Here is an 11819-nt window from a genome sequence, read left to right on the forward strand (position 1 = left end):
GGAGACCAGCTCTGTATATAACTGGCCTGTAGTCTTTGTTCTGTGAGATAGTTCTTTCTGACATGAGTTGGCCATCTTCCCTCTTGCTAGCAAGCTGTAATAAAGTCCTTTCTCTCCTACCACCTTGCCTCCTGACTATTGGCATGTCTTGTGGTGAGCAGGCAACCCCCCTTGGGCGGTAACATAACGTCATCAGAGGGAGGAAGTGAGGTGAAGTTCTGTTTACATGGGAACAGAATAGCATCTCATAGTGGTACTTTAAAATAATAAGTTGAACTTGACAATGGCAAGCATCTATAGCCACATAGCTTAACCATTGGGACCGAGAACTGAGACTTCCTGTGGCAACATGACTTCACTAATTGTTCCAGGAAATTCAGGCCTAGGAAGATATGACTCTAAATCAATAAATAACTTCACTGTTTGCTTCATGAAATTCCTGCAAGCCAATTTATCGGAACAAATAGTTTGCTCCTTTAGGCAAACAGCTGTCCTATCAAGACAATAGATTATTCACCTGGGCAAACAATTTTCTCAACAAGCAATAGGTTATTTATCAAGATTTATTTTCAGGCCCTTCTCTCTCTGCATCTGCCAATCCCAAACCATAATGACCCAAACTTTGTCCAATCCTGATCTGCTCCCTGGCTTGAAAGATCCACCTAAAACTACTTGAGTCCAGACTCCCAAACCCTGTAAATATCTTCCACTGGTTTCCTCCTTTTTAGACAGTACTAAGATTCTGTATTTTCTCTTATTGCGCTACTACAGTAGGTCTAGTAAACTTAGCTTGGGTTGATGAACAGGTTTTCTGGTAGTCTTTTGAAGAGTTATCAGTTGACAATCTATTCTATACCCAGGGTTATTTGAGGGCATTTTGCTTCCTGTTTTTTTTAAGGACATTTTGCTTTTTGTTTTGGCCATTTTTATTTCTCTAATGATGATCATCAAAAAGAAAAGCGGAGTTATATTGCCTGTATTGTAACTCTAATGGAGTTTGCCTCATCAGTATATCTTCTATCAGTATATAAGCTCAATGGTGCTGCCAAGAGGGTTCAGATTTCATGTGAATGTCAGGACTGGAAGACATCTTACATAGGCCATCTTTTCTAAATACTTCCTTTTTCACAAGGAAAAATTGAGGTTCTGGGACAATCGACCCTTCTTTGACTTTAGGGAGAGATGCTAAAGTTGGCTACTTTAGGGGCTGGCCCAGTGGCGCAGCGGTTAACTTCACACGTTCCACTTCTCCGCCAGGCGTTCACTGGTTTGGATTCAGGGTGTGGACATGGGCACTGCTTGGCAAAAGCCATGCTGTGGTAGGCGTCCCATGTATAAAGTAGAGGAAGGTGGGTATGGATGTTAGCTCAGGGCCAGACTTCCTCAGCTAAAAGAGGAGGATTGGCAGTAGTTAGCTCAGGGCTAATCTTCCTCAAAAATAAATAAATAAATAAATAAAGTTGGCTACTTTAAGCAACATCACTTCTTTTCCAAGTCCCCAATTTTTGATTCAATCAATGAATCACTGCTTGTCCACTCTCGAAACCAGCCTGGACTTGCCTTAGAAGAAAAAGTGGCTTAATTATTTGTTGTGACTCACAAAGAAAACTCCATGTTAGCATTAACATGCAATGCAGGAAGGGATAGAGGAAGAGGTAATTGGCTTAGGGAATTGGGGTCTTTCTCTTGTGGCAAGATCGGGGAGGGGGGAGGTACCAAGGCAGGGGCACCAGGAGCTTTTCATTTCCTAATTCTTTCTGCCCCGTCTATCCCATTTTATTTTTCCTGTTCCAAGCTGCTCTTCAGGTGCTCTGAAGAAACTGAAAACTCCTGGTTGGGTTCAAGACTCTATGGGATTAATAGAAAGGTGGGCCCTGGTGGAAATTATGGGAACAGCTCTTCAGATTTTTGGGAAATAGTAGAAATATAAACTCGTTGCATAATTTTGTGCAAAAACCCAAGTGGTTTTAGGCACTAGAGTAGAGCATAGGCTTTGGAATGAGCTGGACCTGGCTCTATCAGTTATGCACTGTAGATGGCCTTGGACTCTCAGTTTCCTCATATGCGGAATAGGCATAACCTACTCATAGAATTGTTGTGAGAGTTAAATGAAATAGTGTATACAACATGCTTCCCAGAATGCCCAGCACATAATATATGTTGAATAATATTAGTTGCTAATTATCATAACTGGGAAAACACCTTCTTCAGGGAGCAGTAGTGTTTGATTAAAGTCCTGAGACTTGTAGAGTAATGACAACTGATGTTCTTTTTATCATGTGCTGGCTAAAATCCTAAGAGGAAGAGGTGAAATATGTAAAAATAAATATGGCTTATCCTCTGATTAAGTACCCAGCTCTGTGCTAGATTCAGTGGGGAATGAAATGAATGAGGTTTGGTTCCCGCCTCCAGCCTACAGTTTATTTGGAGAGGCAAGATACACAGCCAGATACAATGGTGAGCAGAGTCTGCAGGAATGTAACTCTGTAGGAATAATTCAGAACTGTCCCAGCGACAAATGTGCTTGTGTCTGTATGCTGTTCGGTAGTAGAGAGCTCATGAAAAAACAAGCACTGGTGAGGAAACAGGTGGTGGAAAAGAGATTACTTCACAGCAGCGTCCAAAGTGCTGTGTTTGGCCATTGGCTCTTATCTGGGGCAAAAGAAATGTCAAAGAGAGGTCAATGTCAGGTACCAGGATATGAGAGGAGGAGTCTTCATAGAAGCTTAACTCCAAACAAGCTTGCGTATAAGCAGGAGTCTGGAGGGATCCGGAAATACCCCTTTACTCTGAGTCTGGCTCTTCATGAGCCAGTTTTGACTTCCAATGGCCTCAAGGACAAGAATCCAATATTTGTCTTGCCCCTAAGGGCACCACCTGTGGTCTAGCTTCATGTCTGACCCTGACTTCTTTGTGATGCTGCTTTTCTTATTTATTTACATTTTAAAATTTTATTGAGGTTACGTTTGTTTATAACACTGTGTACATTTTAGGTATACATCATTATATGTATGGTGATGGATGGAAACTAGACTTTTGGCGGTGAACATGGTGCAGTCTATACAGAAGTCAAAATATAATGCTTTCCTTATCTTGACCTGGGTTTCGAAAGCTTATCCTTCTTCTTCTAGTCTTTGGCCCTTGGCTCATCCTTGGTTTAGAGTCATCAGTCTGCTCTCCAGGATCTGATAACTTGTCCTAGCTCTGCCCTCCTATAGGACTGCAGAGTTTAGCCCATCACCTTGACACTGTGAGTGCTTGGCTGAGCATATATGAACATGATGGTGCCGCAGAAGAGGGAGATGATTGGCGGATGAAAGGCATAGATGGAGAAAGCTTTGCTTTGGGCTTTCAGGGAATGCATCCTTCAAAAGGTGACCAGGATGACAGTGATGGGGAAGAAGGTAATTAGAATAAAGGGAGAGGATGGCCTCAGCCTTGGCAATGTCAGCACAGGTGAGTTGGAGCTTGGGCAGAGGGTCAGAGGTCGCAGAAGTAGTGATTAATGATGCTGGGGCCACAGAAGGGCAAAATGATGTCATTCTGCGTGACTGCATCACTGATACCAGCAGCCAATGCCCAGATGGATCATAATAGAGGAGGTGGGGAAACTGGTATCAAATGAGCATCTACTCTGAGCCATGCTATATGCTAGGCTTTTTGCCATAAAGGTATATAATCTTCACACAATTTTCTTGTTTATAAATTACGCCAGACTATATGTTGCAAAACCAGATTTAAAAGTCAGTCCTGTCTGATTCCATAACCCATGTAACTTCTGTTTCCTCATATGTTCTCATGACTCTACATCTTTCTGCCCCGGCATTTCTGGTTCATGGAGAAAGAAAAATAAGGAAATTTGGGGGCATGGTTGGGTGGTCCAGGAGGTAGCTTCATTACCTAACAAGTCTTGGCTGCATATAGGGGCATGTGATTTCTCAGTGACTACTAGGCCTGGGGAAAAGGAAATGAGGGACTAGCACAGAATAATGAGGGACTTAGAAAGGCCACACATCTCACCATGTTTCTCCAGGCCTGGGAGTCTCTCCTCATGGAGAACTATGGTTCTTTGATGGTAGACCCTGCCACCCTCATTGGTATATGGTTTGTGGCTTACTACACTTTCTCTGCTGGGTAGAAATAACAAGAGAGATAAAATAATAGACTGATATAGGTTAGAGAAATTAGTCAGTATAAGGACAACTAATAACTACAGCTAATATGTGCTGAACGCTAATTAAGAACGTGGAGCTGTTCTGAGAGCTTTACAGACATTAAATCTCTTCTAATCCTCACAAACCACCTTATGAGGTCATTAATATTGACATACTCATTTTTCAGAGAAAGAGAGCAAGGTCATACAGCTTTGTGTGACAGATCTGGAATCCAGTCCTAGGTCTGACTGGATCCAAAGCCCATGCTCTGAACTTCAAGGAAGTACTGCCTCACTAAGGAAAAATAATAGTGAGACTGGATAGGACTGCACAGGCACAGAAACCAGGCTTGATGGGGCCATCACAGAGGAGCCCACAAGGTTTGGGGACTAAATTCAGAATAATTCAGGGACGATCCATTAGGGGTTATTTCAGTTATCCGTTGCTACATAAGAAAACTCCCTAACATGAAGTGTGTTAAAACTACAACCATTTGTTGTTTCTCACAATTCTGTAGGTTAGGAGTTTGGGCAGAGCTGGAGGTAAATTTTTCTTCTCCTCTACATGGTGTAGACAAGGGTCATTCAGTCAGCTGCATGCAGCTCACAATTGGGCTGTCCTGGAAGGCAAACAAGGCTTTACTCGATAGCTGGTGCTTAGTGCTTTTCTATGCGGCCTTTCCACATGGCAGGCTGTGCTTCCTCCCAGTATGGTGGTCTCATGATGGTTCCAAGACGGAGGAAGTGGAAGCCAACAGTCCTGTTCAAGGCTAGGCCTGGAACTGGCACATTGTCACTTCTGTTGTATGCTATTGGTCAAAGCAAGTCACAAGTAGAGTTGCCAGATAAAACTTGTGGTGCCCAGTTAAATTTGAATTTCAGATAAACAATGAATAGTTTTTGGTATAAGTACATCACGTGTACTATTGGGACATACTTATGCTAAAAATTATCCATTGTTTATCTGAAATTCAATTTTAACTGGGCATCCTGTGTTTTTATCTGCTAAATCTGGCAACCCTAGTCACAAGACCAGTCTAGATTCGCAGGAAGGGGAAACAGACTCCCTCCCTTACCACCTTGATGGGAAGAGTGGCATGTGCATTCAGAAAAGGAAGGATTTAATGGTGGCCATCCTTGGAGACTATCTCAGGGGTCCGTGAAATACTTCCTAAATAGTGGAGACAATATAGCATGGTGGTTAGCCTGTGCACTCCAGAGTCTGGGTTTCAATCCTGGTTCTGCCGCTTGTTAATTATGTAATCTCAGGCAAGTTACTTGACTCTCTGTGACTCAGTTCCTTATCTTAAAAAGGGGACTATTAGTAGTTTGTGCTTCATGGGGGTAGTTAGGAGGATTTTTTGGGAGATGAAAATAAAGTGTCTGAGATCTAGTAGGTGTTTGATAAATGTTAGCTAATGTTAAGGCAGGATTTCAAGTGAAGATTTGGCCAACGTTCCAGTCCTACCTCATCAGAGAGTAAAGGGCAAAGAGCCCACTACTTCCAGTCTTTGGGGTCCCTCAGAGGATCACATCTAAGGTGAGCACCATGTCTAACACTCCCTTTGTATTGGCAGAAAGGCCAGTTGTACCTGGTACTTTCCTGAAGCTTTCTCTGGAAACAAGCCAACACACACATGTTTGACATGGACACGTTAGAAAATCCCCTCAAATAACAGAATATTGCAGCTTTATTACTCTCCCAAGGTATTTTTTTTTTTAAGATTTTATTTTTCCTTTTTCTCCTAAAGCCCCCCAGTACATAGTTGTGTATTTTTAGTTGTGGGTCCTTCTAGTTGTGGCATGTGGGACGCCGCCTCAGCATGGCCTGATGAGCAGTGCCATGTCCGTGCCCAGGATTCAAACCGGCGAAACCCTGGGCCACCGCAGCGGAGTGCACGAACCTAACCACCCAGCCACAGGGCCGGCCCTCCGGGGTTTTAATCATGCTGGGACCCTATAATCTGAGCTTTGTGGAACACAGAGGATGGGCCCTCAGGAAGAAACACAAAGGAGAAATTGTAGAGTTTACCATGAAGCCCATATTGGGTTGAAGAAGTTACAGTGGAGAAATAAGGGCTTTTAGGAAAAATGCTAGCCAGATCCTTCCAGCCTGTGCCTCTTGTAAAATGAAGACACTGTCAGGCTTCTTGAAATGCAGAAACAGCTTGAGCAGTGAGAAAGAATGAGAAAGCAGTGAGAAAGAATGAGAAAGCAGCTCGACTGCATCCCTGAAATGGCTTCTTTTGCTTTCTCCACATGTGTGAGCAGCTGTCAGCCCCATGGCGGATGGGCAATCTGGGAGCTGGAGACACTGATCTCTGGTAGATTGAGAGCATTTAGCTAGTAGGTGAGATGTATTTAATCATGGGTTGTAATGGTCACACAGATTGAAAACTCTGGTTGCCAGAAATAGGCGCTGGGAGATGGCTTCTCCAAGGAGCCGGTCCCCATGGGGACTTCACTGCTGGGGCTGCCGGGGCTGCCAGGGCAGGGACCCACATGTGGGAAGAATGTCTGAGCAGAGCTCTTGTGACTGGGGAAGTCAGAAGAGGGAGAGTCATGAAGGCAGAGATGTCATATGGGAACCCCTAAGAAAATTGGAAGGATCTCATCCTGCCCACAGATCCTAGAGTTCTTCTCTGGTCTTGCTTCCTGCTTTGGTCTTCCTAGGGCACAATTTGAGAGCCCTCTAGTCTTGCTCACATCACTCGTTTACTGGTACTTTGTAAATTGAGTGATTGGGTCATTTATATAAAGAATTGCAGTTTTGACCTTAAAAGCACAAATGAATAGAACAACAAGCTGCACTGTTGAATGCAATAATAACACCCAAGGGAAGCCACACTCCTCAGACCCTGAAGGGCTACTTCAGACACCTTGTTCATCAGGCAGCACTTCACAGATTTGTGGGCATAGAGTTTTCCAGGTGATAATGACTCTGGAGGGCTGGCCTTGAAACTCCAGTTTCTCAGAATGATGACAAAGATCATCTTTATAAACATCTTAGAGTAGAAGAACGGGGCTCTGAGATCAACTGGTACCCCTCCATTGAGCAAATCCATCTGTCCACAGCCTATCCACATAATGCCTGTGAGCCAGGCTTGCTTGCTGTCTAACTCAGCTTCTTGGGGCTGGTGGCCAGTGTCTCTGAGGTCCTGGAGAGGGTAGGGATGAAACTGGGCCTATGACACTGTGGAGAGGGGAAACAGTGTTTGGTATCCTGACCTGTGGAGAAGGCAGGATTACTCCCAAGCAGGATCCAGGATCCTATTCTGGAGGGTATCTGCCCATCTGCCCCTCCCTGTGATACTCTTGCCTTTGACCAGCTCTAGCTAGAAATGTGTGTAGACTGTCTTGTATTCTTTTTCCAATGGAAGGCCCCAATTTGACCTACATTTTGCTTCTTCCATCTGGCCCAAACTGTCTGTTGAAATGCTGCCTGAAAAGACATCCTGCTTGGTGAGTGAAGCTGTCAGCTGCTGGAGAGCTTGAGTTTTCCACTAAAGATCCCAATGCCAAGGGCTGACTCCCCACTTCATTACAATGTCCCTCCGCAGAGGACCTTTAGGATTAATTTAAATGAGTTTGAGACTCTTGAAAACAAGGCTCACATCCAGGAGATTCAAAGTGATTTACCCTCCTTTCCATTTGTAAACAGGAGATTTTAAGGACCACATCTTTATTCCACATAGGACAGAATTGAGGCCCAGCAAGGCTAACTAACTTTTCTCAGATGATGGAGCCTGTCACTGGTAACAATATTCGTTCATTCAACATTGACTGTTCACTAGGATGGCGGTCTGTTGTAGCCCAGTGCTTTGGTGGCCTGACAAGGACCACAAAGTTGTGGACCCCGCCTGTGCCTGGATCTGCCCCTCTACCTTACCTTCGGCTTCACTTTCACTCAATAGAAAGTTCCAGATCTTCAGGCATTGGGTGGGATCTGAGTGGTCTTAAGATATAGCGCAAATAAAAATTTAATTCAAGTGCTCTTGAGAGAGGTAACACTTTGAGTTAATTTCCAACCAACATCCCAAGGACTTCTATCAGATTCTATGCCATGTGGTTTTAGATGAAGGGAGACAGAAGGAAAGGACTGGGCTCCATCTGAAGAGGGCAGTGTTGTGGGGTGGCCAACAGAGCTGAATGCCTTGTCTCTTTGGGCAAACTTTGCCATGTCGTCAGCTGCTTCTGCACTCACTCATCTGCCTTGTCTTCCCTCCATTCCTCTTAGGTCACTCACTAGTCAATTTGTGGGAGGCTTATTTACTTCTTAGTCTGTGACTAGGTTGCCTGGGGTTCTGGGGCAACACGTGCTCAGGAATTGGTGAAGTTAGGAAGCAGAGACTGAGTTTACCAGGGCGATGAAGGAGGAGTTGGCATTCCTTTCTCTGTTCCCCGGTTCTCTGTGTCTTGTTGGTCCTAAAGGAAATTATTTTTCAAAGGAAAGCTTTCTGTTTTGCATATGGCTTATTTTCATGAAAAGATTGCAGTCCCTAAACTTCTGAATCTAGAATAGGGTGTGGGGGTAGTGATGGTGGTAGGGCACTGGCTGGAGCCTGCTATATTCTTAGTGTGTATTGGTGAATTTTATGTGTCAGTTAGACTGAGCTAAAGGATGCCCAGATAGCTAGTAAAACCTTATTTGTGGGTGAGCCTATGAGACGTTTCCAGAGATATTAGTGTTTGAATCAGTAGACTGAGTAAAGGAGATCATCTTCACCAGTGTGGGCAGGCACCATCCAATCTACTGAGGGCCTGAATAGGACAAAAAAGGCAGAGGAAGGGTAAATTTGCTCATTTTGCTTTGGCTGAGGCATCCATTGTCTCCTGCCTTTGGACATCAGTGCTTCTGGTTCTCAGGCCTTCAGATCCCGACCAAGATTTACACGATTGGCCCTCCAGTTTTCAGACCTTTGGATTCAGGCTGAATTACATCACTGACTTTGCTGGTTCTCTAGCTTGCAGATGGCAGATTGTGGGGCTTGTTGGCCTCCATAAATGCATGGGCCAATTCCTATAGTGAATCTCCTCATGTATTATCTCTCTCTCTATATCCCATTGCTTCTGTTTCTCTGGCGAATACTGACAATACAGTATGTTAAGATAAACTACCCCCAAACCATAAACAAAACCAGGAGTGATTCTGATATCATCATTAAGTGTTGATCAACAGGTTCACCATGGATTATTTAATTTTCTGAGAAAGTGTTATTACTCTGACATCTGTGGAGTTCCAGGTGAACACGGAGGTTTTATCTGGTAGAGATGCAATTGTCTTCTTCTCTTCTTCACTGGGCTCAAGTCCAGTTGTGATGGCTCAACCCAGTCTGCCTAAACTTTTTCTTTTTTCCTCCCCAACAGGACCTATGATAGGTTTTATTTTTCTCTCTTCCCCATTTATACAACCCGCATTCCTAGCCCTGTGCTTTCTCCCCTCCCCTGGCAATTTGTAAGCTGGAGTAATTCAGTGGATTTAGGAACTCAAAGCTAGAAGTGATCAGGTAAAAGAGAAGCCATTTAGCTCCACACCCTGTACCTCAGATTCCCCAGACAATTTGGTAGGGATGTGAGGATTCTACCACACATGGAACAGGGCTCAAGCCAATTTTATTTGAATCTCAAAAAGATATAGGAAAAAAAAAAAATCTTAAAAAAAAAAAAAAAAAAGAGGGGCTGCCCCTGTGGCCGAGTGGTTAAGCTCGCGTGCTCCGCTGCAGGCGGCCCAGTGTTTTGTTGGTTTGAATCCTGGGCACGGACATGGCACTGCTCATCAAGCCACGCTGAGGCAGTGTCCCACACGCCACAACTAGAAGGACCCACAACTAAGAATATATAACTATATACTGGGGGGCTTTGGGGAGAAAAAGGAAAAAAAATAAAATCTTAAAATAAAAAAATATTAAAAAAAAGATATAGAAAGTAATTGACATCTGGGCTTCGTAATAAATTCCACCTCCTTTTTCCCCTCTTAAATTAGTAAGGATGATTTCTGTTACAATAAGGGAGCATTTTGTCTAAAGACATAAAGGTAATTTGATTTTGACTCAAAAAAATTGTATGGTCTGTCAGCTTTTAATTTTGTTTAAATTGGCCATTTTTATAGAAATGATAGCTCACTATTGCTGTAGAGCACATTCTGGTCCCCAGCTGATTACAGTGGAGGTCTCTGTACTGGGGCTGCATTCTCTCCCACTGTCAAGTGGCTACTATTTCTCTCCTATACTCAAACACCATATGGACCGTTTCTCCAAAATCATGTATTCAGAAGGGCAACATTCCCTATGGAACCTTTCAGGGAAGGTTGCTCTGGTTGAAATGTATCATTTTCACTGTTTGGTATTCAATAACTCTTTCTTTTATTATTTTATTGAGGTCACATTGGTTTATGACATTATGTAAATTTCACGTGTACATCATTATATTTTGCCTTCTATGTAGACTGCATTGTGTTCACCACCAAAAGTCTAGCTTCCATCTGTCACCATATGTATGTGCCCCTTCACCCCTTTTACCCTCCCCCACACCCTTCCCCTCTGGTAACCACCCATCTGTACTCCTTATCTATGTATTTTTTTGTTTGTTTATCTTTCACATATGAGTGAAATCATACAGTATTTGTTTTTCTCTGACTTATTTTGCTTAGCATAATACCCTCATGGTCCATCCATGTTGTTGCAAATGGTATGATTTCATCTTTTTTATGGCTCAGTAGGATTCCATTGTATATATATGCCACATCTTTATCATTTCACCCAGTGACTGGCACTTAGGTTGCTTCCAAGACTTGGCTATTGTGAATAAAGCTGTGATGAATATACAGGTTTATATGTATTTTTGAATTAGTGTTTTCATATTCTTTGGATAAATACCCAGAAATGGAATAGCTGGATCATATGGTATTTCTATTTTTAATTTTCTGCGACATCTCCGTACTGTTTTCCATAGGGGCTGCACCAGTTTGCATTCCCACCAGCAGTGTATGATGTTCCTTTTTCTCCACATCCTCTCCAACACTCGTTATTTCTTGCCTTTTTAATAATAGCCATGCTGATGGGTGTGAGGTGATATCTCGTTGTAGTTTTGATTTGCATTTCCCTAATACTTAGTGATACTGAACATCTTTTCATGTGTCTGTTGGCTCAATGGTCCTTTCTATATCTTGGAATTCTCAAGATAGAAGGAAGGTAGAATCTAGCTCCCATTTCTGAAGTGAAAGGAGGTCCCATTTCCACCTCCCAGGGCTCTGAAAGAAGTGTGGATGTAGGATATCAGTGTTTGTAGGATATCCATGCTGGATGTAGTATGCTAACGGACGTAGAATATTTGTGCTACCAAACAGATGGATGCTCCTGCCTGGGACTTGAACTTCAGGGAATGATGAAAAGGTTTAGGATCTGTTAGAGATGATACGTGGTTGGATACAATAGAGGGTGGTGTAGTAGCTAATGTAGGTGGCTTTGTCCAAAAGCTGAGCAGTGGTGAATGCTCAGGGGCAGCAGCGCCAGCCATAGCAATGGAAAATGCCCACAGGTGATGCCCCCTATGGTGGCAGCCTGTACAGACCATTGTTGTGGCAGGCTCTTAGCTGTGGCTTGCCTCTCTTGGTTCCTGTCCTGGCTGGTTCTCTAGTCTTGTATTTTATTGGCTGCCAGACACCTTT

Source organism: Equus asinus, chromosome 17 (genome assembly GCF_041296235.1).
Source record: "Equus asinus isolate D_3611 breed Donkey chromosome 17, EquAss-T2T_v2, whole genome shotgun sequence".
Classification (NCBI taxonomy): domain Eukaryota; kingdom Metazoa; phylum Chordata; class Mammalia; order Perissodactyla; family Equidae; genus Equus; species Equus asinus.